The following is a 27784-nucleotide window of genomic DNA, read 5'->3' on the forward strand; positions in this document are numbered from 1 at the left end:
CTCAGTACCAAGACTGTTATTGTATATTTGAATATCACTGTACCAAGGCTGTTATTGTATATATGAATATCACTAGACCAAGGCTGTTATTGTATATGAATATCACTGTATATGAATATCACTGTAGCAAGGCTGTCATTGTATATGAATACCACTGTACCAAGGCTGTTATTGTATATGAATATCACTGTACCAAGGCTATCATTGTATATGAATATCACTATACCAATTGTCATTGTCTATGAATATCACTGTGCCAAGGCTGTTATTGTATATGAATATCACTGTATATGAATATCACTGTACCATGGCTGTTATTGTATATGAATATTTCTGTATATTAATATCACTCTACCAAGGCTGATATTGTATATGAATATCACTGTATACGAATATCACTGTAACAAAGTTGCTATTGTATATGAATATCACTGTATATGAATTTCACTGTACCAAGGCTGTCATTGTATATGAATATCACTGTATATGAATATCACTGTACCAAGTCTGGCATTGTATATGAACATCACTGTATATGAATATCACTGTACCAAGGCTATTATGTGTGAATATCAATGTACCAAGGCTGTTATTGTGAATGAATATCACTGCACCAAGACTGTCATTGTATATATGAATATCATTGTACCAAGTTTATCATTTTATGTGAATATCAATGTTCCAAGGCTGTTATTGTATATGAATAACACTGTTTATGTATATCACTGTACCAAGGCTGTCGTATATGAATATCACTGTATATGAATATCACTGCACCAAGGCTGTTATTTCTGTATGAATATCACTGTACCGAGGCTGTCATTGTATATGAATATCACTGTACCAAGGCTGTTATTGTATATTAATATCACTGTATATGAATATCACTGTGTCAAGGCTGTCATTGTATAAGAATATCACTGTATATGAATATCACTGTATCAAGGCTGTTATTGTGTATGAATATCACTGTACCAAGGCTGTCATTGTATATGAATATCACTGTAACAAGGCTGTTATTGTATATATGAATATCACTGTACCAAGGCTGTTATTTTATATATGAATATCACTAGACCAAGGCTGTTATTGTATATGAATATCACTGTATATGAATATCACTGTAACAAGGCTGTCATTGTATTTGAATATCACTGTACCAAGGCTGTTATTGTATATGAATATCACTGTACCAAGGCTGTCATTGTATATGAATATCACTTTCCCAAGGCTGTCATTGTATATGAATATTACTGTACCAAGGCTGTTATTGTATATGAATATCACTGTACCAAGGCTGTTATTGTATATGAATATCACTGTATATGAATATCACTGTACCAAGGCTGTCATTGTATATGAATATCACTGTACCAAGGCTGTTATTGTATATGAATATCACTGTACCAAGGCTATCATTGTATATGAATATCACTATACCAAGGCTGTCATTGTCTATGATTATCACTGTACCAAGGCTGTTACTGTATATGAATATCACTGTATATTAATATCACTGTACCATGGCTGTTATTGTATATGAATATTTCTGTATATTAATATCACTCTACCAAGGCTGTTATTGTATATGAATATCACTGTATACGAATATCACTGTAACAAAGTTGCTATTGTATATGAATATCACTGTATATGAATTTCACTGTACCAAGGCTGTCATTGTATATGAATATCACTGTATATGAATATCACTGTACCAAGTCTGGCATTGTATATGAACATCACTGTATATGAATATCACTGTACCAAGGCTATTATGTGTGAATATCAATGTACCAAGGCTGTTATTGTGAATGAATATCACTGCACCAAGACTGTCATTGTATATATGAATATCATTGTACCAAGTTTATCATTTTATGTGAATATCAATGTTCCAAGGCTGTTATTGTATATGAATAACACTGTTTATGTATATCACTGTACCAAGGCTGCCGTATATGAATATCACTGTATATGAATATCACTGCACCAAGGCTGTTATTTCTGTATGAATATCACTGTACCGAGGCTGTCATTGTATATGAATATCACTGTACCAAGGCTGTTATTGTATATTAATATCACTGTATATGAATATCACTGTGTCAAGGCTGTCATTGTATAAGAATATCACTGTATATGAATATCACTGTATCAAGGCTGTTATTGTGTATGAATATCACTGTACCAAGGCTGTCATTGTATATGAATATCACTGTAACAAGGCTGTTATTGTATATATGAATATCACTGTACCAAGGCTGTTATTTTATATATGAATATCATTAGACCAAGGCTGTTATTGTATATGAATATCACTGTATATGAATATCACTGTAACAAGGCTGTCATTGTATATGAATATCACTGTACCAAGGCTGTTATTGTATATGAATATCACTGTACCAAGGCTGTCATTGTATATGAATATCACTTTCCCAAGGCTGTCATTGTATATGAATATTACTGTACCAAGGCTGTTATTGTATATGAATATCACTGTATATGAATATCACTGTACCAAGGCTGTCATTGTATATGAATATCACTGTACCAAGGCTGTTATTGTATATGAATATCACTGTACAAAGGCAATCATTGTATATGAATATCACTATACCAAGGCTGTCATTGTCTATGATTATCACTGTACCAAGGCTGTTACTGTATATGAATATCACTGTATATTAATATCACTGTACCATGGCTGTTATTGTATATGAATATTTCTGTATATTAATATCACTCTACCAAGGCTGTTATTGTATATGAATATCACTGTATTAGAAGATAATTGTAACTAAGTTGCTATTGTATATGAATATCACTGTATATGAATTTCACTGTACCTAGGCTGTCATTGTATATGCATATCACTGTATATGAATATCACTGTACCAAGTCTGGCATTGTATATGAATATCACTGTATATGAATATCACTGTACCAAGGCTATTATGTGTGAATATCAATGTTCCAAGGCTGTTATTGTATATGAATAAGACTGTTATGTATATCACTGTACCAAGGCTGTCGTATATGAATATCACTGTATATGAATATCACTGCACCAAGGCTGTTATTTCTGTATGAATATCACTGTACCGAGGCTGTCATTGTATATGAATATCACTGTACCAAGGCTGTTATTGTATATTAATATCACTGTATATGAATATCACTGTACCAAGGCTGTCATTGTATAAGAATATCACTGTATTTGAATATCACTGTATCAAGGCTGTTATTGTGTATGAATATCACTGTACCAAGGCTGTCATTGTGTATGAATATCACTGTGACAAGGCTGTTATTGTATATATGAATATCACTGTACCAAGGCTCTTATTGTATATATGAATATCACTAGACCAAGGCTGTTATTGTATATGAATATCACTGTATGTGAATATAACTGTAACAAGGCTGTCATTGTATATGAATATCACTGTACCAAGGCTGTTATTGTATATGAATATCACTGTACCAAGGCTGTCATTGTATATGAATATCACTGTAGCAAGGCTGTTAATTGTATATGAATATTACTAGATATGAATATCACTGTACCAAGGCTGTTATTGTATATATGAATATCACTGTACCAAGGCTGTTATTGTATATGAATATCACTGTATATGAATATCACTGAACCAAGGCTGTTATTGTCTATGAATATCACTGTACCAGGGCTGTTATTGTATATATGAATATCACTGTACCATGGCTGTCATTGTATTTGAATATCACTGTACCAAGGCTGTTATTTTATATATGATTATCACTGTACCAAGGCTGTCATTGTATATGAATATCACTGTACCAAAGCTGTCATTGTATATGAATATCCCGGTAACACGGCTGTTATTGACTATGAATATCACAGTACCAAGACTGTTATTGTATATATGAATATCACTGTACCAAGGCTGTTATTGTATATATGAATATGTCTAGACAAAGGCTGTTATTGTATATGAATGTCACTGTATATGAATATCACTGTACCAAGGCTGTCATTGTATATGTATATCACTGTACCAAGGCTGTTATTGTATATGAATATCACTGTACCAAGGCTATCATTGTATAAGAATATCACTATACCAAGGCTGTCATTGTCTATGAATATCACTGTGCCAAGGCTGTTATTGTATATGAATATCACTGTATATGAATATCTCTGTACCATGGCTGTTATTGTATATGAATATTTCTGTATATTAATATCACTCTACCAAGGCTGTTATTGTATATGAATATCACTGTATACGAATATCACTGTAACAAAGTTGCTATTGTATATGAATATCACTGTATATGAATTTCACTGTACCAAGGTTGTCATTGTATATGAATATCACTGTATATGAATATCACTGTACCAAGTCTGGCATTGTATATGAATATCACTGTATATGAATATCACTGTACCAAGGCTATTATGTGTGAATATCAATGTACCAAGGCTGTTTTTGTGAATGAATATCACTGCACCAAGACTGTCATTGTATATATGAATATCACTGTACCAAGTTAATCATTTTATATGAATATCAATGTTCCAAGGCTGTTATTGTATATGAATAACACTGTTTATGTATATCACTGTACCAAGGCTGTCATATATGAATATCACTGTATATGAATATCACTGCGCCAAGGCTGTTATTTCTGTATGAATATCGCTGTACCGAGGCTGTCATTGTATATGAATATCACTGTACCAAGGCTGTTATTGTATATTAATATCACTGTATATGAATATCACTGTATTAAGGCTGTCATTGTTTAAGAATATCACTGTATATGAATATCACTGTATCAAGGCTGTTATTGTGTATGAATATCACTGTAACAAGGCTGTCATTGTATATGAATATCACTGTAACAAGGCTGTTATTGTATATATGAATATCACTGTACCAAGGCTGTTATTGTATATATGAATATCACTAGACCAAGGCTGTTATTGTATATGAATATCACTGTATATGAATATCACTGTAACAAGGCTGTCATTGTATATGAATATCACTGTACTAAGGCTGTTATTGTATATGAATATCACTGTACCAAGGCTGTCATTGTATATGAATATCACTTTACCAAGGCTGTCATTGTATATGAATATTACTGTACCAAGGCTGTTATTGTATATGAATATCACTGTACCAAGGCTGTCATTGTATATGAATATCACTGTACAAAGTCTGTTATTGTATATATGAATATCACTGTACTAAGGCTGTTATTGTCTATGAATATCACTGTACCAAGGCTGTCATTGTATATGAATATCACTGTACCAAGGCTGTTTTTGTATATGAATATCACTGTATATGAATATCACTGTACCAAGGCTGTCATTGTATATGAATATCACTCTATATGAATATCACTGAACCAAGTCTGTCATTGTATATGAATATCACTGTATATGAATATCACTGTACCAAGGCTGTTATTATGTATGAATATCAATGTACCAAGGCAGTCATTGTATATGAATGTCACTGTATATGAATATCACTGTACCAAGGCTGTCATTGTATATGAATATCACTGTATATGAATATAACTGTACCAAGGCTGTTAATGTGTATGACTATAACTGTATCAAGGCTGTCATTGTATATGAAGATCACTGTACCAAGGCTGTTATTGTATATGAATATCACTGTACCAAGGCTGTTATTGTATATGAATATCATTGTACCAAGGCTGTCATTGTTATGAATATCACTGTACCAAGGATGTTATTGTGTATGAATATCACTGTACCAAGGCTGTTATTGTATATGAATATCACTGTACCAAGGCTGTTATTGTATATGAATATCACTGCACCAAGGCTGTTATTGTAGATGAATATCACTGTATATAAATATCACTGTACCAATGCTTTTGTTTTGTATGAATTTCACTGTACCAAGACTGTTATTGTATATGGACATCACTGTACCAAGGCTGGTATTGCATATGAATATCTCTGTCCCAAGGCAGTAATTGTATATGAATATCACTATACAAAGGCTGTCATTGTATATGAATATCACTGTACCAAGGATGTTATTGCATATATGAATATCATTGTATCAAAGCTGTCATTGTATATATGAATATCACTGTACCAAGGCGGTTATTGTATATGAATATCAATGGCCCAACGCAGTCATTGTATATGAATATCACTGTAGCAAGGCTGTTAATTTATATGACTATTATTGCATATGAATATCACTGTATCAAGGCTGTTATTGTATGTATGATAATCACTGTAACAAGGCTGTTATTGTATATGAATATCACTGTATATGAATATCACTGAACCAAGGCTGTTATTGTCTATTAATATCACTGTGCCAGGGCTGTTATTGTATATATGAATATCACCGTACCATGGCTGTCATTGTATTTGAATATCACTGTACGAAGGCAGTTATTGTACATGAATATCACTGTACCAAGGCTGCCATTGTATAGGAATATCACAGTATATGAATATCACTGTACGAAGGCTGTTATTGTTTATGAATACCACTGTATATGAATATCACTGTACCAAGGCGGTCATTGTATATGAATATCACCGTATATGAATATCACTGTACGAAGGCAGTCATTGTATATGAATATCACAGTATATGAATATCACTGTACCAAGGCTGTTATTGTATATGAATATCACTGTATATGAATATCACTGTACAAAGGCTGATATTGTATATGAATATCTCTGTCCCAAGGCTGTCATTGTATTTGAATATCACTGTACCAAGGCTGTTATTTTATATGAATATCACTGTATATGAATATCACTGTACCAAGGCTGTTATTGTATATATGAATATCACTTTACCAAGTCTGTTATTGTATATGTATATCACTGTACCAAGGCTATTTTCCATGAATATCATGGTACCAAGGCTGTTATTGTATATATGAATATCACTGTGCCAAGGCTGTTATTGTATATGAATATCATTGTACCAAGGTTGTCATTGTATTTGAATATCACTGTACTAAGGCTGTTATTGTATATGAATATCACTGTACCAAGGCTGTCATTATATATGAATATCACTGTACCAAGGCTGTCATTGCATATGAATATCACTGTACCAACGCAGTTATTGTATATGAATATCACTGTATATGAATATCACTGTACCATGGCTGTCAGTGTATATGAATATCACAGTACCAAGGCTGTTATTGTATATGAATATCACTGTACCAATGCTGTTATTATATATGAATATCACTGTACCAAGGCTATTATTGTGTATGAATATCACTGTACCAAGGCTGTCATTGTATATGAATATCACTGCACTATGACTGTTATTGTGTATGAATATTACTGTACCAAGGCTGTTATTGTATATGAATACCACTGTACCAAGGCTGTCATTGTATATGAATATCACTGTACCAAGTCTGTAATTGTATATGAATATCACTGTACTGAAGCTGTTATTGTATATGAATATCAATGTATATGAATATCACTGTACAATGGCTTTTATTGTATATGAATATCGCTGCATCTAGGCTGTTATTATATATGAATATCACTGTCCAAGGCAGTCATTGTATATGAATATCACTGTAGCAAGGCTGTTAATTGTATATGAATATTACTGGATATGAATATCACTGTACCAAGGCTGTTATTGTATATATGAATATCACTGTACCAAGGCTGTTATTGTATATGAATATCACTGTATATTAATATCACTGAACCAAGGCTGTTATTGTCTATTAATATCACTGCACAAGCGCTGTTATTGTATATATGAATATCACTGTACCATGGCTGTCATTGTATTTGAATATCACTGTGCCAAGGCTGTTACTGTATATGACTATCACTGTACCAAGGCTGTTATTTTATATATGATTATCACTGTACCAAGGCTGTCATTGTATATGAATATCACTGTACCAAAGCTGTCATTGTATATGAATATCACGGTACCACGGCTGTTATTGACTATGAATATCACAGTACCAACACTGTTATTGTATATATGAATATCACTGTACCAAGGCTGTTATTGTATATATGAATATCTCTAGACAAAGGCTGTTATTGTATATGAATGTCAGTGTATATGAATATCACTGTACCAAGGCTGTCATTGTATATGAATATCACTGTACCAAGGCTGTTATTGTATATGAATATCACTGTACCAAGGCTATCATTGTATAAGAATATCACTATACCAAGGCTGTCATTGTCTATGAATATCACTGTGCCAAGGCTGTTATTGTATATGAATATCACTGTATATGAATATCTCTGTACCATGGCTGTTATTGTATATGAATATTTCTGTAAATTAATATCACTCTACCAAGGCTGTTATTGTATATGAATATCACTGTATACGAATATCACTGTAACAAAGTTGCTATTGTATATGAATATCACTGTATATGAATTTCACTGTACCAAGGCTGTCATTGTATATGAATATCACTGTATATGAATATCACTGTACCAAGTCTGGCATTGTATATGAATATCACTGTATATGAATATCACTGTACCAAGGCTATTATGTGTGAATATCAATGTACCAAGGCTGTTATTGTGAATGAATATCACTGCACCAAGACTGTCATTGTATATATGAATATCACTGTACCAAGTTTATCATTTTATATGAATATCAATGTTCCAAGGCTGTTATTGTATATGAATAACACTGTTTATGTATATCACTGTACCAAGGCTGTCATATATGAATATCACTGTATATGAATATCACTGCACCAAGGCTGTTATTTCTGTATGAATATCGCTGTACCGAGGCTGTCATTGTATATATGAATATCACTGTACCAAGGCTGTTATTGTGTATGAATATCACTGTACCAAGGCTGTTATTGTATATGAATATCACTGTACCAAGGCTGTCATTGTATATGAATATCACTGTACCAAAGCTGTTGTTGTATATGAATATCACTGTACCAAAGCTGTTGTTGTATATGAATATCACTGTACCAAGGCTGTCATTGTATATGAATATCACTGTACCAAGGCTGTTATTGTCTATGAATATCACTGTATATGAATATCACTGTACCAAGGCTGTCATTGTATATGAATATCACTGTATAAGAATATCACTGTACCAAGGCTGTTATTGTCTATGAATATCACTGTATATGAATATCACTGTACCAAGGCTGTTATTGTGTATGAATATCACTGTACCAAGGCTGTTATTGTATATGAATATCACTGTACCAAGGCTGTCATTGTATATGAATATCACTGTATATGAATATCACTATACCAAGGCTGTCATTGTATATGAATATCACTGTATATGAATATCACTGTACCAAGGCTGTTATTGTATATGAATATCACTGTACCAAGGCTGTCATTGTATATGAATATCACTGTACCAAGGCTGTTATTGTATATGAATATCACTGTCCCAAGGCTGTTATTGTATATGAATATCATTGTACCAAGGTTGTCATTGTATTTGAATATCACTGTACTAAGGCTGTTATTGTATATGAATATCACTGTACCAAGGCTGTCATTATATATGAATATCACTGTACCAAGGCTGTCATTGCATATGAATATCACTGTACCAAAGCAGTTATTGTATATGAATATCACTGTATATGAATATCACTGTACCATGGCTGTCAGTGTATATGAATATCACAGTACCAAGGCTGTTATTGTATATGAATATCACTGTACCAATGCTGTTATTGTATATGAATATCACTGTACCAAGGCTATTATTGTGTATGAATATCACTGTACCAAGGCTGTCATTGTATATGAATATCACTGCACCATGACTGTTATTGTGTATGAATATTACTATACCAAGGCTGTTATTGTATATGAATACCACTGTACCAAGGCTGTCATTGTATATGAATATCACTGTACCAAGTCTGTAATTGTATATGAATATCACTGTACTGAGGCTGTTATTGTATATGAATATCAATGTATATGAATATCACTGTCCAAGCCAGTCATTGTATATGAATATCACTGTAGCAAGGCTGTTAATTGTATATGAATATTACTGGATATGAATATCACTGTACCAAGGCTGTTATTGTATATATGAATATCACTGTACCAAGGCTGTTATTGTATATGAATATCACTGTATATTAATATCACTGAACCAAGGCTGTTATTGTCTATTAATATCACTGCACCAGCGCTGTTATTGTATATATGAATATCACTGTACCATGGCTGTCATTGTATTTGAATATCACTGTGCCAAGGCTGTTACTGTATATGACTATCACTGTACCAAGGCTGTTATTTTATATATGAATATCACTGTACCAAGGCTGTCATTGTATATGAATATCACTGTACCAAGGCTGGCATTGTATATGAATATCACTGTACCACGGCTGTTATTGACTATGAATATCACAGTACCAAGACTGTTTTTGTATATATGAATATCACTGTACCAAGGCTGTTATTGTATATATGAATATCACTAGACCAAGGCTGTTATTGTATATGGATATCACTGTATATGAATATCACTATACCAAGGCTGTCATTGTCTATGAATATCACTGTACCAAGGCTGTTATTGTATATGAATATCACTGTATATGAATATCACTGTACCATGGCTGTTATTGTATGTGAATATTTCTGTATATTAATTTCACTCTACCAAGGCTGTTATTGTATATGAATATCACTGTATACGAATATCACTATAACAAAGTTGCTATTGTATTTGATTATCACTGTTTATGAATTTCACTGTACCAAGGCTGTCATTGTATAATAATATCACTGTACCAAGGCTATTATTGACTATGAATATCACTGTAACAAGACTGTTATTGCATATGTATATCACTGTACCAAGGCTGTTACTGTCTATGAATATTACTGTACCAAGGCTGTTATTGTATATGAATATCACTGTATATGATTATCACTGTGCCAGGGCTGTTATTGTACATTAATATCTCTGTATATTAATATCACTCTAACAAAGCTGTTATTGTATATGAATATCAGTGCATATGAATATCACTGTAACAAAGCTGTTTTGTATTTGAATATCACTGTATATGAATTTCACTATACCAAGGCTGTCATTGTATATGAATATCACTGTACTAAGGCTGTCATTGTATATGAATATCACTGTACCAAGGCTGTTATTGACGATGAATATCACTGTACAAAGACTTTTATTGTATATATGAATATCACTGTACCAAGGCTGTCATTGTATATGAATATCACTGTACCAAGTCTGTTATTGTCTATGAATATCACTGTACCAAGGCTGTTATTGTATATGAATATCACTGTATATGAATATCACTCTACCAAGGCTGTTATTGTACATGAATATCTCTGTATATTAATATCACTCTACCAAGGCTGTTATTGTATGTGAATATCACTGTATACGAATATCACTGTAACAAAGCTGCTATTGTATTTGAATATCACTGTATATGAATTTCACTGTACCAATGCTGTTATTGAATATGAATATCACTGTATATTAATATCACTGTACCAAGGCTGTCATTGTATATGAATATCACCGTACCAAGGCTGTTATTGTATATGAATATCACTGTATATGAATATCACTGTACCAAAGTTGTTATTGTATATGAATATCACTGTATATGAATATAACTGTACCAAGGCTGTCATTGTGTATGAATTTCACTGTACCAAGGCTATTTTATATGAATATCACTGTATATGAATATCACTTTACCAAGGATGTTATTGTATATGAATATCACTATATATGAATATCACTGTACCAAGGCTGTTATTGTATATGAATATCACTGTATATGAATATCACTGTACCAAGGCTGTCATTGTATATGAATATCACTGTATATGAATATGACTGTACCAAGGCGGTCATTGTATATGAATATCACTGTATATGAATATCATTGTACCAAGGCTGTCATTGTATATGAATATCACTGTATATGAATATCACTGTACCAAGGCTGTTATTGTGTATGAATATCACTGTAACAAGGCTTTTATTATATATGAATATCACTGTATATGAATATCATTGTACCAAGGCTGTCATTGTATATGACTATCACTGTATACGAATATCACTGTACAAGGCTGTCATTGTATATGAATATCACAGTATATGAATATCACTGTACCAAGGCTGTTACTGTATATGAATATCACTGTCCCAAGGCTGTTATTGTATATGAATATCACTGTATATGAATGCCACTCTACAAAGGCTGTTATTGTATATGAATATCACTGTACCAAGGCTGTTATTGTATATATGAATATCACTGTACAAAGGCTGTTATTGTATATGAATTTCACTGTATATGAATATCACTGTACCATGGCTGTCAGTGTATATGAATATCACTGTACCAAGGCTGTTTTTGTATATGAATATCACTGTACCAAGGCTGTCATTGTATATGAATATCACTGTATATGAATATCACTGTACCATGGCTGTCATTGTATATGAATATCACTGTATATGAATATCACTGTATCATGGCTGTCATTGTATATGACTATCACTATATATGAATATCACTGTACCATGGCTGTCATTGTATATGAATATCACTGTATATGAATATCACTGTACCAAGGCTGTCATTGTATATGAATATCACTGTATATGAATATTACTGTACTAAGGCTGTCATTGTGTATGAATACCACTGTATATGAATATCACTGTGCCAAGGCTGCCATTGTATATATGAATATCACTGTATATGAATATCATTGTACCAAGGCTGTGATTGTATATATGAATATCACTGTGCCAAGGCTTTCATTTTATATGAATATCACTGTATATGTATGTCACTGTACCAAGGCTGTCATTGTTTATGAATATCACTGTATCAAGGCTGTTATTGTATATATGAGTATCACTGTCCCAAGGCTGTTATTGTGATTTACCTAGCTGTGATAGTAGTTGGTTCATAAGTTCATAGGTTGGTACTAGGCTATTGGCCCTAGGGCCTATAGAAGCCTAGCCATAACAATTCCCTGGCTATTTCTTCCCACAGTATTTACTTCCTATGACCCCTGTCTAGCAGGGCGACTGACATGAACCCCGGGGTGAATTTCCTATCTTCCATCCAATCATCAACATTCCTTTTGAAGAGGGCCAAAGAGGCGCTCTGCTTGACATGTACGGGCCATCTATTCCAGAGTCTGGGGAGTCTCTGGGTCAGGAACCTATCCCTCCAGCATGTTTTGTCCGTGATGACAAGGTTTAGATCACTGGAGGGCGTGTCTGTAAGGGATTTTGATTTCTTTAAGTCTTCTTAGATCAGAACTTCCTGTATATCAATAATATTGTTTACTAGCTTTCTGAGTGCAGTGAAGTGTGCCATCTACATTTTTCTTTCCTCTCAGCTGTGTTTTGAATTCAGGGCATTACCCCAAGCTTAAGTTTTTTTTTTAATGCTTTATTATATATCATAACTAGGCTGTGGCCAAAGAATCAGTTGTCACGGTCTGTCCAGTGCGCCTCCTCATCAAATCACACACACACACACACACACACACACACACACACACACACACACACACACACACACACATATTATAACTTATACACTATATGTATTTACACTATAACTTATAACTAAACACTTGCCTTCTACCTCGTCTTTAATCTTAAGACGTTGAGACAAAAAAAATGAAATTCTTTGCTTATGAAACTAGGCAATACAGTTTAAAAATTACATATACAAATATAGCCTTGCCAGACAGGTATAAAATAAAATATGCTTTGAAAAGAGAGAGAGTGCATAAGAAAACCTATTTAAAAGATATTTGTTTCTACAACTGTAGCTGGCTCAAGTTAACTGTAGTCTAACTACATCTGACTTTTACAATCATTTGCCACCTGATAGCTAAACAGACAAGACATATTGACATTTAAAATTTGCAGTCCATGTAAAATTTTCTTCTCAGTTCTCCATCTTGTCCATTGAAAAACTCAAGTGGAAAGCTAAACTGCCCCAAAAACTGTTGAGTGGATTTCAAAAAAAATATATATAGTAATGTTTCTTAAAGTACCTCTAGAAGGGTTTTCTGAAATGAGTCAACACAGGGATACAGTAAGCAGTTGCTTCATCAGACAACAGTAAAAAGCTTACACTCTATTTAAATAGTCAGATATCCATTACTCAATTAACTAATTAGGGCTAGCAAGCTGTACAGAATCAAAATCAAGAGACGCTTACCACATTTAACTTTATGTTGTGAAAGCGCTCACCATTTTCTGTTTTCTGTTTTGTCTATCAATAAACATTCTCGGTGTGCTAGCTTGGTGCATTTTCTTTCATTTTGTTTGGGTTGTTTATGCTGCCCTGTTTCAACACTGTAGTATGTTCTATATTGGGAAAACTAAAAGAAAGTTAGGGGACAGAATTTACGAGCATCATAGGGACATAAAAAAACAGTAATAAAAACAATGCCTTGTATAAGCACATAGAAAAATACTCAACACATGTTTTTTATTTGCTGTTGTTAAAGGGGTCAAAATAGATCCTAGAGGGGGTCCCTGGGAAGATTATTTAGAATTCAGGGAATTATGTTGGCAAATTAAGTTGAATGCTTGTGCCCCCCCGGTCTTAATGACAACATCAGTATTAGCAGCCTGTTAAGGCTGCGTTCTTATGTTATATAGTTTTTATTAGTTTTTATATGTATGAGCTGTATGTTATGGCTTCTGTTTGTTGAACTGTTATCATAACATTTCTGTCACTTTTTAGGTAAAAGTGTTTTTTTGCTGTTTTACTTTAAAATTTGTCCATAAATTTAAGTGTGATGTGCTAGATAGAGAAAGTCTGTTTATAATTAATGTTATGATTAGTTTCATTGGCTCACTATGGCATGTGTTCTCACAGGTTTTAGTATACTTAACAAGAGTGTATTAAGTTTTGTTGTATTCTGATTGGTTACAACCTGATGAAAGCGCTCGATAAAAGGTTTTTGATTATCCTGGTGGAGTTCTTGTGACACTGTGTTCCAGGCTTGCTCATCTTTGGTGGTATTAGCCTTTTTCGTTTTGTTTCCTGATGTATTTAGTTTATCTTCTGAGTTCTGCTGCATCATGCCGCTGAACCGTTGTTTATTTTATCTGCTGGCTGGGCATATCATTCATTAGGTAGGGTTTTTTAACATTTCTCCTGGTATTTTGCTGGCATATTTTCATGGGGGGGGGGTGCACTCAGTTTTTCTGCATGTGTGCCGCTAGTGCAACCATCATTTTATTTGCTTTATTTGTGCATTGACTGCATTCAGTTTATTTGCTTGTATGCCACTAGCTTAGCTTTCTATTTATTTAATCTACTGGGCTAGCACCAAATCTGCAACTTAAGTCCATGCAAGTTAATGTTGTTGATTTGTTGTGCATTTAGTTTATCTTCTGCTGCATACATCATGCTGCTCAGCCATTGTTTGTTGATTTATTTTATCTGCTGGTTGGGCATTTCAGTGGGGTATGCATTCAATAATAAGCATATTTTAACATTTCTGTTGGTGTGTTGTGTACCTTGTTTGTTGCTTCATTTTATCTGCAGGTAGGGGGCATATTTTAATAAGTCTGCGAACTTTAGTTTATCTTCCGCAATCTGCTCAATGAAGTGAACTTGTAGATTTAGTCTTCCGCTCAACCATTGTTTGATCATTTCTGGTGTGTGTGTGTGTGCCGCTAGCTTAGTTTTCTATTTATTTAATCTGCTGGCACCAAGTGTGCAACTTAAACACAGTTGTTGTTCTGCTGCATCATGCCGCTCAACTGCTGGCTGTACTGCTTTATTATCTGTAGGTAGGGGCAGATTTTAACATTTAAGTCAGTGAACTATTATTGCATTTAGTCTTCCGCTCAAGTTTTGTTTGAATGAATATTTTTGGTGTGCTCTTTGAACAAATGAACATTTCCGGTGTGTGTTAGCTCAACCGCTATTTAAATGAACATTTCTGGTGTGTGTTAGCTCAAGCTCAACCATTTCTGCTGGGCGTCATGCTCGCTCTCGATTTAGTTTAGCTCAACCATTTCTGCTGGGCATCATGCTCACTTTCTATTTATTTAATTCAACCATTTTTGCTACTCGCTATTTAATTCAACCATTACATTCTATGTATTTAATCTGGTGTGTGTGTGTGTGTGTGTGTGTGTGTGTGTGTGTGTGTGTGTGTGTGTGTGTGTGTGTGTGTAAAATGCCCCAGAGCCTGAATTCCCTACTCACACCACCACTCTTTTGTCTGTTCCTCTTAAAATTTGTGGCTCTGTGCCAAATTAGTGAGAACTGAATTTGCTAAATAATAATAAGACAAACTTAAATGGCTATCTTTCAGGAAACACATGGTAACAGAAAACATTTTATTCTAGCAACTTTTCTAAGATTATACAAGCAGTGTTTAAAATGTGTCCCTGGCTTTTGACCTTTGTCCCCCCCCCCCCATTAAATGTTGGCTTTTTCCAGATTTCTTGTGTTGCATAGTTCCTCAGGGGTAGAGAAGTTTGGTGCTGTTTATACAAATTATGCTTGTATTAGTAGCATAACTGGTAGAATACTTTCTTTTGATTCAGAAGCTTGTGGGTTCTACTCCCACAGTATGCAGATGTAATGCTGATACTTTACTGTGTTGTACTTTTAAAGGGGGTGGATGTTGCAGTCCTGAGAATGTCCTCTTTGTCAGAGATACCTATTAACTATGAACCTGTTATCAGTTTGCCATCTATTCCCTGTTGCAATATTAGTAGCTTATCTAACAGGTAATTTATTCCTCAAGGGTAACAGGTACTTTATTTGTAGATGAAACAATGAAATATAAAGTTGTTTGCTAGCAGCAACCTCTTCATTAGTTATAGATCTATTTAATGTGGAATTATTTAGATGACTTTTACTTCTGCAGAGATTATGCATATTTACTGATACTGGTGGATTGTAGAAGTTTGATTAGACTTTTATGATGGAAATATTCTGAAATTTAAAATGAGCTCTAACAAGTGTGCTGTATTATACAAAGAATATAATTTAATACAATCAGGAAGGTGTATCAAAGAAAACATGTGTTTTGTGTGCAAGGAGCCTATGATTTGAAAACAGAACAAAGGTAATCTTTATCTGCCACTGGCCAGATTAATTTTTTTTTTTAATGTGGGTTTCAATGCTGTTTCAATGAATGTGAGTTTAGGTTCAAGACCAGATAAGTGTTAATGCTAAATCTATTTTCATTTTGAGACTGTATTGCTTTGTTTAGAAGATATCAGTGTTTGTGCTACAAAATGTAAGATATAAGTTTTAAATGAAATCCAAATAATCATTGTAGAAGTAAAGTATACACATTACAGTGCTTATGGTAAATAGAGCAAAATAGCCAAGTAATGGGGCATTGGAATGGCTGCAGGGTGGAGGGCTTTGTATGGGGGGGTCCATTTGACCATGATTTTGTGAGGGGGTGGAGGGCAGCAAACTCAGGCAACCCTGGGCAATACAAACTCTAGCTACACCACTGACCAGTAGGCCATGGAGAATCCACTTTTGGAGGTCCTAGCAATCTGTAATATTCTTTTGCTAAGATTAGAATATTACCTACCATTAAATGCCTTACGTTTACCACAAAACCCATATACTGCAAATCACAAAAAATCCTAAGGTTCAGCATCTTCTCCCTTCCCAGTGAACATCATTGCTACACATTAAAAAAAAATGGTTACCATTTACTACAGTGCCTGAGGCCATATTTTGGTTGTCTGGTCTTCAGTTTGTGTTTGAAAGTTGGTATCCCACAATTCCATTGGAGTGGGTGGGTTTACATAATTATGTATGTAAATGTTACGTTAATTAGCATACAGATTTGTACCTATTTTTCATGGGCCTTTGTCCAGATTTTTGATGTTTCCAGGTTGAGAGGTATGTGTTCACCTTCTCTTTGGACACTGGAAGAGGGACTGGATGAAAAACCTGCTGTGATCTACCAACATTCAGAGGGAGCCATAACAATATGAATGATGGTAGATCACAGCAGGTTTTTCATCTCCCACAACACTGCATAATGTATTTTATCAAATGCTTTACTCACATGTCCTATTAAGATTTTAGCTTCCACTTTTCTTATTATTATATCTTCTACTATTTCTCTTATCATTAAAATTCCTTAACTTCCTTTTCCTTTTCTTGAAAAAATGTTTCATTCAATAGCTTATTTACTTCACCTTCTATTCTACTTTGTAATATTTTCATAAATATCTTTAATGAACATAATTTAACACTATAAGTCTCCAATTCATTATATTTCTATTATCTCCCTTCTTCCATAGAAACTTCATTACATTCATACATATTTTCTCATCTTATATACATTTCTCTAACCATTCATTAAAAACCTCTTGCCATTCATTCAAATTTTTGTACATCAAATATTCTACTCCATCTATTCCTGCCACAGCTTCTGAGCTAACTGTTTTAAAAACTTTTTTCTGTTATAGTAATTTTCTTTTCCATTTCTTTATTATCTTCTTTAACTATTTTTTATGTTTCATTTATACCTTATTTTATTTTTGTTTCTAGCAAATGTTTTCATAATATAATTGTTTATTGCTTGCATTATTTCTTTCTGTGTTTTCACTTTATTACTTTCCTCATCTATTAACCCTCTTATTATTCTATTATTTTCTTTAACCATCTTTCTTAGGTAGAGCACTACTACCTGTTTTCTTCCTTGTAGAAATATATTTGTTTAAACATCTTTCTAATCCTTTCTTGATTCATTTCATATATTTTCTTTCCCTTTTCTATAAATCCTTCTTTATTATTATTTATATATCTAACATTTTGATTATTAATTTCTTTATATTTACAGCTATCTAGTTTTATTTTGCATTTTGCCATTCCAAATACTATTTTTTTATATTTCCCTTTAAAAGCTATCCACCAGCATGTCCAATTGTTGTAAAAAAAAATCCTCATATTTGTATGATCTACCCATAACTGCAACATTATTCTTCTTATATTTTCATTTATTTCCACTTCATTTAATCTTTTAATGTTTCTACCTAGTTTAATATCTCCTTCCTTATCTTAAACCTCTACCCTAATTATGTAATCAGAAAATCATGCAATTTTTATACCTTTATTAAATACTTTCATATTATCTGATACTATAAAATAGTTTCTGTCTTTAAGTTACCTCCTTTGTAAGCCCATTGCTTATTATCCCATAAATACATTTTGCCACTTTTTATTACTTCCAAAATAACGTTAACATCTGCTCCTTTTCACCTATGTTTTAAGTCACACTTAAAATCTCCTACTAATATAATTTGCATGTTGACACTAACATAATCAAGAATTTTCTTAAACATAATTTCTTTGTTTTTGTATAATGTATGCATATGCTGCCAGAATTCTGTACACTTGATTCTTCCATTTTATATTCATTATTAACACTCTTCCTAGAATTACTAATGTGAAATGTAAAATTTCTATATTTTCTTTACTTAGAAATGCTATTCAGGAACAACTTTCTTCTCCTATATTCCATATTACTTTTCCTTCCTATAGTTCATTAACTTGCATTCTTTCTTATTCTGTCAAAATTCTTATATCTATTAATATTACGATATCCATATCCAATAATCTACCCCTAGTCTTCTTCTTACATCCTTGATACTGTTCACATTTATAGATAAGATTATCACTCTATAACAAATATTAGGTGATTTTTTTCCTTTTCCTTACTTGTTTTCTCCTATTCCTATATTTTTACATGAATGTTTTCTTTTTACTCTTTTTCCAATAGAATTTCTTTTGCTTTTAATTCATATCCATTTCTCTTCTTCAATCGAATTACTTATTTCTTCTTTTTTCTACTTCTTCACTGTTTGCCTTTATTTTTACTGTAGTATCTCTCTTGTCTTCCTTTTTGTATTTTTTACATAATCTTCTATTACACTCTCATTTACCGTAGCTTCCCTCCTTTCTTGTATATTCTTTTCTTTTACATCACAATCCATCCATGAATATCCTACCTTTTTTACATTTGATATATTTGAGTTCACATTATTTTTTGCTTCATGACCAATTTTACTACAAATACATTTTCTTTTGTCACAATTATTAATTAAATGATCATTTTTGTCACGCATTTTCTTCCACATTGATTACTCTAGGCACATGCATTATCTTTTTATTTTGTATTTGCAATATCACTAGACATTCTCATCCCCAGTCCATAAACCTCTGTTGTCATAAACCTTCATAACATCCATTACTTCTCTACACATAGTTTATAAATTGTCTCTTTCAACGTCTGTATGGAATTATGTATACATTCTCGTTTTTTGCTTCTCTATTAAAAGCCTGTATCACATATAAGTTCCAAGGATTATCATTCTTTTTTCTTTCATCTTGCTCTAGAATTTCTCCATATATTGTGCCTCGTCAAAAAAAAAGTCATGAAAAGAGTCTTTATTAATACAAATAAATGCTCTTACCTCTCTGGATTCAATACCCAGTGATGATATGATGCTGTCCTACATTTCATACCTGTCTAGTTCTTTTTCTGCTTTATTACTTATTCTCATACAATGTTTTCTTCTAACTTACAATTTCCTTTCATCCTTTTTTCCTCCTTCTTTCACAGTTTGCACATATGATTTATTTTTCCTGACCATATTTCTTGTATTTCCTCCTCCTGTATTCTGTCTATTATTTCTCCCGATGATGTTTATTTTTCACTTTCTGGCTCACTTTGTTTTATCAAATCTTTTTAATATACATCTCCCAACCCTTCTGACTAAAGAATTTTAATGATACATTCCTTCTGTGACTCTCCTTCACCCTCAAACAACTTTTGCTGGAATAATCTCTCATTATCACTGTCCTCCTGCTGAAACGTCATACCCTTCTTCTTCTACTTCTCTATTGTCATGATCTCTTTCACCATAAATTAGGTTTCTCATGAAGGCTTGACTGCCTTCACTATCACTTCTCCTTCTTTTCACCCACTTACACTATCGTTTGCACTATCTTCCTCAATACTGCTTCTCTGCTCGTCTGAGCCACCTTCATGACTGGACTGGAAGCAGGAAGCATAACTGCAAACTGCATCCCCATACACTAATTGAGTAGGGGAAAGTTCTGTGATGCCCTAGTCAAATTACACCTAATAGTGTAAATACCACCTTGGGTCTCCCTTGAAAAGAGGCTGCTAGCCTAGTTGGGCTAACCTAGTCAACAAAGGTTAAATAAAATAAATAAATTATTTATTTATTTTACGTTTTTTAACTGGGAAAGTCCGACTGGACACGAGTCCTTTTTCAGCAGAGGCCCGTGGAGAAAAGCTCCACATAAAAGTAAGCTAATACAACACAGATACAATTAACATATAACAAACACAACAGAACACAGTTAAATATATAATGTGAGATGCATGGTGTAATTAAACAGAGTACTAGATGTCATTTGTGTTTATATGTACAATTAGTAAGATTGAATTCAATATAGTATCAGCATTAGGAACAAGTAGGTTAGTCAGGAGCCGTACATGGACATATTCAGCTTTTGGATAGGTGAGTTTTTAGTAAAGGTTTAAATTGAGGTGAGGTTGTGGTGGATATTATACTGGGATGTAATGTATTTCAGATTTTAGCTATACAGTTGGAGAAGAGGGATTCCCCAGCCTGATTATTGGCAGTGGAGACTTTTATCCCAGATTTATTATTGGATCATAAAGTTCTGGTACTGGGGTATGGTTGTAGTAGATTTTGCAAGGCAGGTGTCTTTTCTTTCTGATGGAGTAATTTGTGGCTATGGTTAGTTGGGTGTAAAGTAGGAGCTGAGGAAACTCATGCCATTTAAGCTGCCTGAGGGCTTTACAGTGATGAGACCTGGAGTTTGAGTAGGTTGAAAATCCAGCAATTTTATTATAACATGTTTCAAGTTTTGCAAGGTTAGATTTCCTAAGGTTGATGAGAATAGATTATGTGTACAGTAGGGCTGAGATCAAGTGTGTTTGAGCTATTGTGGCTTTTGCGTTGTTTGTGAGGTAAAGTTTATTCCTATACAGAGTACCTATTTTTTTTTGTGGACTTTTTTTATGGTTTGGGATATGAGGAAATCAAATCTCATGTTATTGCCTATTTCAACTCCTAACAGATTAGTATGGACAGTGGGAGAGATTCTGGTTTTGTTGACAGATTCGATAGTGAATGAAGAGGGAGCTGTTGTAGTCTTGATTGGGTGTAATAGCATAAGTTTCATTTCGTTTGAGTTCAGGATGAGGTGGGAGTTTGTTAGCCAGGTTTTGATTGCAAGAAATGAGTTTTGGGCGGGCACTTGTAATTATTGGATAGTAGAGGCAGCACAAATTACTGTGGAATCAATGGCATACTGAATTATGAATGCTTGTGGGACTGACATGTGGAGGTTATTGGTGAATAATGAGAAAAGGAGGGGACCTAGTATGGAGTCCTGGGGGACACCTATGGTGGTAGGTAGAAGGGGTGATTGAGCTCCTTGCCATTGTACTGCTTGCTGGCGTCCAGTCAAATAGTCTTGGAACCAGTCAAGTGCAGATTGAGAAAAGTTTAGTGAAGCGAGCGTGGTTAGGAGTTTGCTGTGGGATACCATAGCAAAGGCTTTTGATAGGCTAAGAAAATAGAGGATACATATTTGTGATTGTTTCTTGTTAGTTTATTGTGTTGGTAAAAGATAACAGGGCAGTGGTTGTACTGTGGTGTTGATGGAAACCATGTTGTGACTGAGTTAATAGGTTATTTGTTTGCAGGTAGTGCATAAGCTGTGTATGGACAATTCTCGCTAATATTTTGGACAGTGGGGATAAGATAGCAATAGGTCAGTAGTTGGCTAGGACAGTACAATTGCCTCCTTTGTGAAGTGGAATTACATGGGAAATCTTCCATAAGGTTGGGATTTGGTGTTCGACTATAGATCTGTTTATAAGTATTGAAACTGGGTATGCTATTTCTTCGGCTGCTAATTTTAGATATTGGGGTGGTAAACTGTCTGTGTCTAGAGTAGTGGGCTTCAGTTTACTAAGAATTTACTTTTATTGTTTTAGTTGATACTGGCTGAATGAAAAAAGGTGGTTTCAGCTTTATTGAGACTTGGACTGTCTAGGACAGGGGAGGGTGGTTGCTTTCTAGATAGGACTGCTATGGATTCGGTAAAGTATTTATTGAACTGGATAGCTATGTTATCTGCATTATTTCAGGTAGTGAGTTGTGGAGTAGTTGTTTTACCTGGCTGGAGTACGTTTTTTATTGCTGGCCAGAATTTTTGAGGGTTCCTTTGGTATTTAGTTTGGATATCGATATAGTAATCTTGCCTGATTTGTTTCTTAGCTTTGTTTCTGAGCTCTTGGCATTTTTGTTTGGCGGTATTGGATTTCGTTTTGTACCATTGATTCCATACGTTATCTTTTGCAACTAATAGACACCTTGTTTCTTTTTTTAGCCATGAGGCCTAATTAGATTTTACATGTGTGGTTCTGGTAGGAGTGTGAGTGTTAGAATAGAGAAGAAGGCTTTATTGAAATGATGGATAGCATCCTCCAGGGGAAGATGTTTCAGTGACAGCCAGCTGGAGTGGACTAGAGAGTTGATGAAGATTTTGGTGTTAAATCGTTTTGTGCATCTCATTTGTTTGTAAGTTATTTGTTTCTTTGAGTTGGTTCATTGTCTGATTATGTAGGTTGAGAGATGGTCACTTAGGCAGTCTGTGAGACAGCCAGAGTGGATGATGTGTAGTGATTGGATAGTTAATATCCAGTCTAGTATGGATTGTTTATTGAACGTTTTACTGATCCTGGTAGGGGTTTGTATGAGCTGGGTAAAGCTATACAGATTAATGTGGTTAGTGGGATTTTGAGAACTACAAGCTGTCCAGTTTATATTAAAGTCTCCTAGGATAATCGTTTCTTGGGGTAGGGATTTGTCAGACCAGCTTAGTATGTTTTCCAACGTAAGGGTATTATTGTTGGGAGAGATGTAGATTCCATTTATGTTAATATGTTTATTTGAGTTCAGGATATGTTTGGCAAGAAATACTTCCGCTTTGTCAAAGATGGGAAGTTTTGTTTGAAGGCTTCTAGTGTTAGATGATTTTGATATAGAAAGATAACAGTGCCACCCTTTGTCCCTGATCTGTCGAGCCATAGGATATTGTACCCTGGAGGGAGAATCTCATTATTGGAAGTGACAAGTTTAAACCAAGTTTCGGTGAGTAGGACTATGTCTGGAATATAGTGCTAGACTGGCATGTAGGTCCTGGATTTTGTTACTGATACTTCTAATATTAAGGTTAGGATTAGAAGGTCAGATTTGCCCCTAGAGGGATTGTCAAGCATTGCATCTGTTTGAAATATGCAGTAGTAAAACAGTGAGGATTTGTATAGGGGCCAGGGTTGGGATGAATGTTTCCACCAACAGTTGCGCCAAACACTCAAAGAAGTCAAAACACTGATGCAGAATCACGGAACCTCCTTTTTTGGTGGAAATATGAATGGATATTTATAAAAGGCTGGCCATTTTATGTATGAACTGTTCTGATGAAGCTCAGGAGATTCCTGGGTGAAAGCGCTTAACGTGGATTTTATATTGTATTGTCTCAATGAAAAGTGGAGGTTCCGTGATTCTACATTTGGTGTTTTTACTTCTTTGAGTGTTGGGATGAATGTTGCCAGTGAGAGCTAAGTTGGAGACAATAGAAACCAGAGGTTTTTAGAGAAGGAGTGGGTGTGGTGGCATAAGGAAGTGATGAATAGTGAGTAAAATGATGGATACATATGTTGAAGATGGATGGTGATATAGTGAAGTTAGCAGATGTCTGAGAGAAATTACTATGCATGGAGGTAGCGTGGTGTGAGACTGGTTGTTGTATGGTAGTATGGTAGCTGGAGTTGTAGGCTGCTACAGTTAACAAAGTAAGAACACCTAGATGTGTCAATATTCTTTTGATGGTTGGGAACTTAGAATTGGGGAGTCTCATTGTAGGGACTGCCCATGTTGCAAGGTTAACCTCTATGGCTTCATGGCCCCATTTCCTGCCTGCTGCTAGGAACCAAGTCAGTGAAAGAATCACACAACAGATGGAACTGACCATTCCAAAAGTACAAAATCATAAAGAGAATGGTGCAGCCTTCTTTTTTAGTGCCTTGGGTTACTGTCTTGTACCCATATTATGTGAACCTGTCAATGCAGATCACCCTGCCCTCCAGTAGGTAGCCAATTCTGTAAGCAAGGGCCTCCATTAAATAGCAACCTGAAAGAAATATTATGGGTCTCTCTGAATAATGGAAATGTCTCATATCCACCAGGTAAGTCAGGACTGTGAAAAGGGTGAATAATAAACACAGTGCAGACCAGATGCCTACCCACAGTCTGGCAAACCTGATCTCTTCCTCTCTGAAGTACATGAGTCCATTGGGCTTAGTAGGCACACAAAGTGCACCACACCCTCTCCTCCATAAAGTGGTATCTTAGATAAGAAGGCACTTCCAGTTGGCACTGGCACACAAACCTGGGACAATAGTGGCCCAGAGTGGGAAATGCAAAGTTTCCACAGTTGTATGGTGTAGGATAGGCAGGAGTGGAGCTGTCTCTGGTTCCTTCCAATGTGTTCTGGCCCATGTAGATCTCTCTGGTACCATGCATTGGAAAATGTTTGCAGCACAGCCATTCAGGCCACTGGAACCCAAACTTATTCATGAGCACCTTGCAGCCATGATGAGCCCACTCACAGAGTGCCCAGCTTGTCAAGCAGTGTACACACAGGAGCATACATGAAGCACAGGAAGAAACATAAGTCAGGGAATATTGCACCTTCACCAGAGGGTAAAACAGGTGCATCTCCAACCCAGCATCCTCTTGGTTAGTATGGCACAACAGGTTTGACAAAATAGTCTGGCTGTAGGCAAGGTCCATGCACAAAGGGATTTAGATAGGCTGGCAAAATCCATGCTCCAGAAGAGAGATCCCTTTGTTGGCTGTTGCCAGATTAGGTAGAACAGCAAGCAACATTAGCAGAAGCCAAGAGTTCATCCTTGTGGTGGAGATGGCTTCAGTTACTTGGTCACAGGAGCTCAGTTGCAGTTTTCAAATGCTCTGGGAGTTTGACAAGACGTATTTCAGCTTTCCCTACAAACAAGCTTCTGTCAAACTACAAACCAACATAGCATGTTTTTTCTGGTTACTGAAACTCTATCATGATAGCATGTTTTTTCTGGTTACTGAGACTCTATCACGCCCAATGACTTGGTGAAACTTGGTACAAAACGTTTCCACCGACAATCTTATTTTATTAGACTATCCTACAGCAAAGTCAATGGATAAATAAATAAATAAACCCATCCATCCATCCATCCATCTATTTGTAGACCAGTATGTATGTATACCTTTAAGAAGCTTTCCATGGGCTTGCACATGTGTATAAATACTGAGCATGTGCGAGCCTGACTGTCATTTTGTAGTAAGTTGTTGAGATGTAAGCATGCATGTCTGTGTAGTCTGTCAGTTAATCAGTTCATTTGTATTTTGTATTGCTGATGTCCATCCTGAAGTGTTTCTATATAATAAAGCATATAAATGAACTACCCCACCTGTTTGTCTTGAATCATAACATAGGATGAGTGACATGGTGTCAGAATGTGATACCGAAATCCAGATTCCAGACTGAGAAGGCACTCAATTAAAGGTGGAGGAATATATAGGAATGGATCACTCCTACTGCACGTTTAACTCACAAAAACAGTTCAGAAATGTATTTCGTGTCCCAAAGCTTACTTAAATGATCTCTTAATTGCAAAATAGCAAACAAAGTTCTCAGAATGCTCTAAATGAATTTTTAAGTAAAAGAAATGTCCAAAACTGTGACGTTGAAAAAAATATTTAATTAACTCTGGAAAATGTTTCAAATAAAGTCTGAATTGCATAAAATGAACAAAATAGGGAAAACGACCTAATTTTTTGTTAAGTAGCTCATAGCACATACTTTTTTACATTTCTTAAAGTTATTTAAAACATCCAAACTATATAGAGAGTTTGCATGTTTGTGCAGTATTACAGTACAGTTATTTCACAAAATACAGCTGTTACAGAGCATATTTCACAAAGTACAGTATTTCAAAGAGGTTATTGTGCATTTTAATGTTATTACAAGTACCTGGTGTGTGTGCATGTTCATACATAATTACAAAGGTCATATTTGCAGTATGTTTAAGCATACTTTGTTGGCATGGCTGAAGGATTTCGAAAAACAGCTCTGCTTGTATTTGATAATAATATTGTAGAGAAATGGAGAGTGTTTGAGCAAGAGTATGATATTTTCATACAAGCTGCATTTTCTGACAGAGATGCACGTACAAAGGCATTTATTCACCTTAATTTAGCTGGTTCAAGAAGGCATAGAAAGAGAGCATTTGTTTCTGTATGTACCTGCAGTATTTGCAGGTGTGGGGGAAAAATCATATAGTGGTACCGGCTGAAACAAGGAAAGACCCCAAGAGCTTAAAATGTAAATTTAGAGAAATGTGTAACCCCCAAATGAATATTACAATGGAAAGGCACTTATTTACACAAGAGATCAAAAGCCTGGGGAAACTTTTGCAGCATATATAACTGACTTGAGAAACAAAGCTAAGATGTGCAGATTTGGTGATTTAATGGATGAGTTGATAAAAGACACACTTGTGTGT

At 34.6% G+C, this 27784-nt stretch overlaps 1 pseudogene; it reads right to left on the minus strand.

Annotated features, from left to right (window-relative positions):
* LOC122787843 overlaps positions 1–26132 on the minus strand; it is a 39124-nt pseudogene extending 12992 nt beyond the window's left edge.
* Between the last annotated feature and the right edge of the window lie 1652 nt (positions 26133–27784).

The sequence above is a fragment of the Protopterus annectens genome, chromosome 13.part0 (genome assembly GCF_019279795.1).
Source record: "Protopterus annectens isolate FY-2018-M chromosome 13.part0, PAN1.0, whole genome shotgun sequence".
NCBI classification, from domain to species: domain Eukaryota; kingdom Metazoa; phylum Chordata; order Ceratodontiformes; family Protopteridae; genus Protopterus; species Protopterus annectens.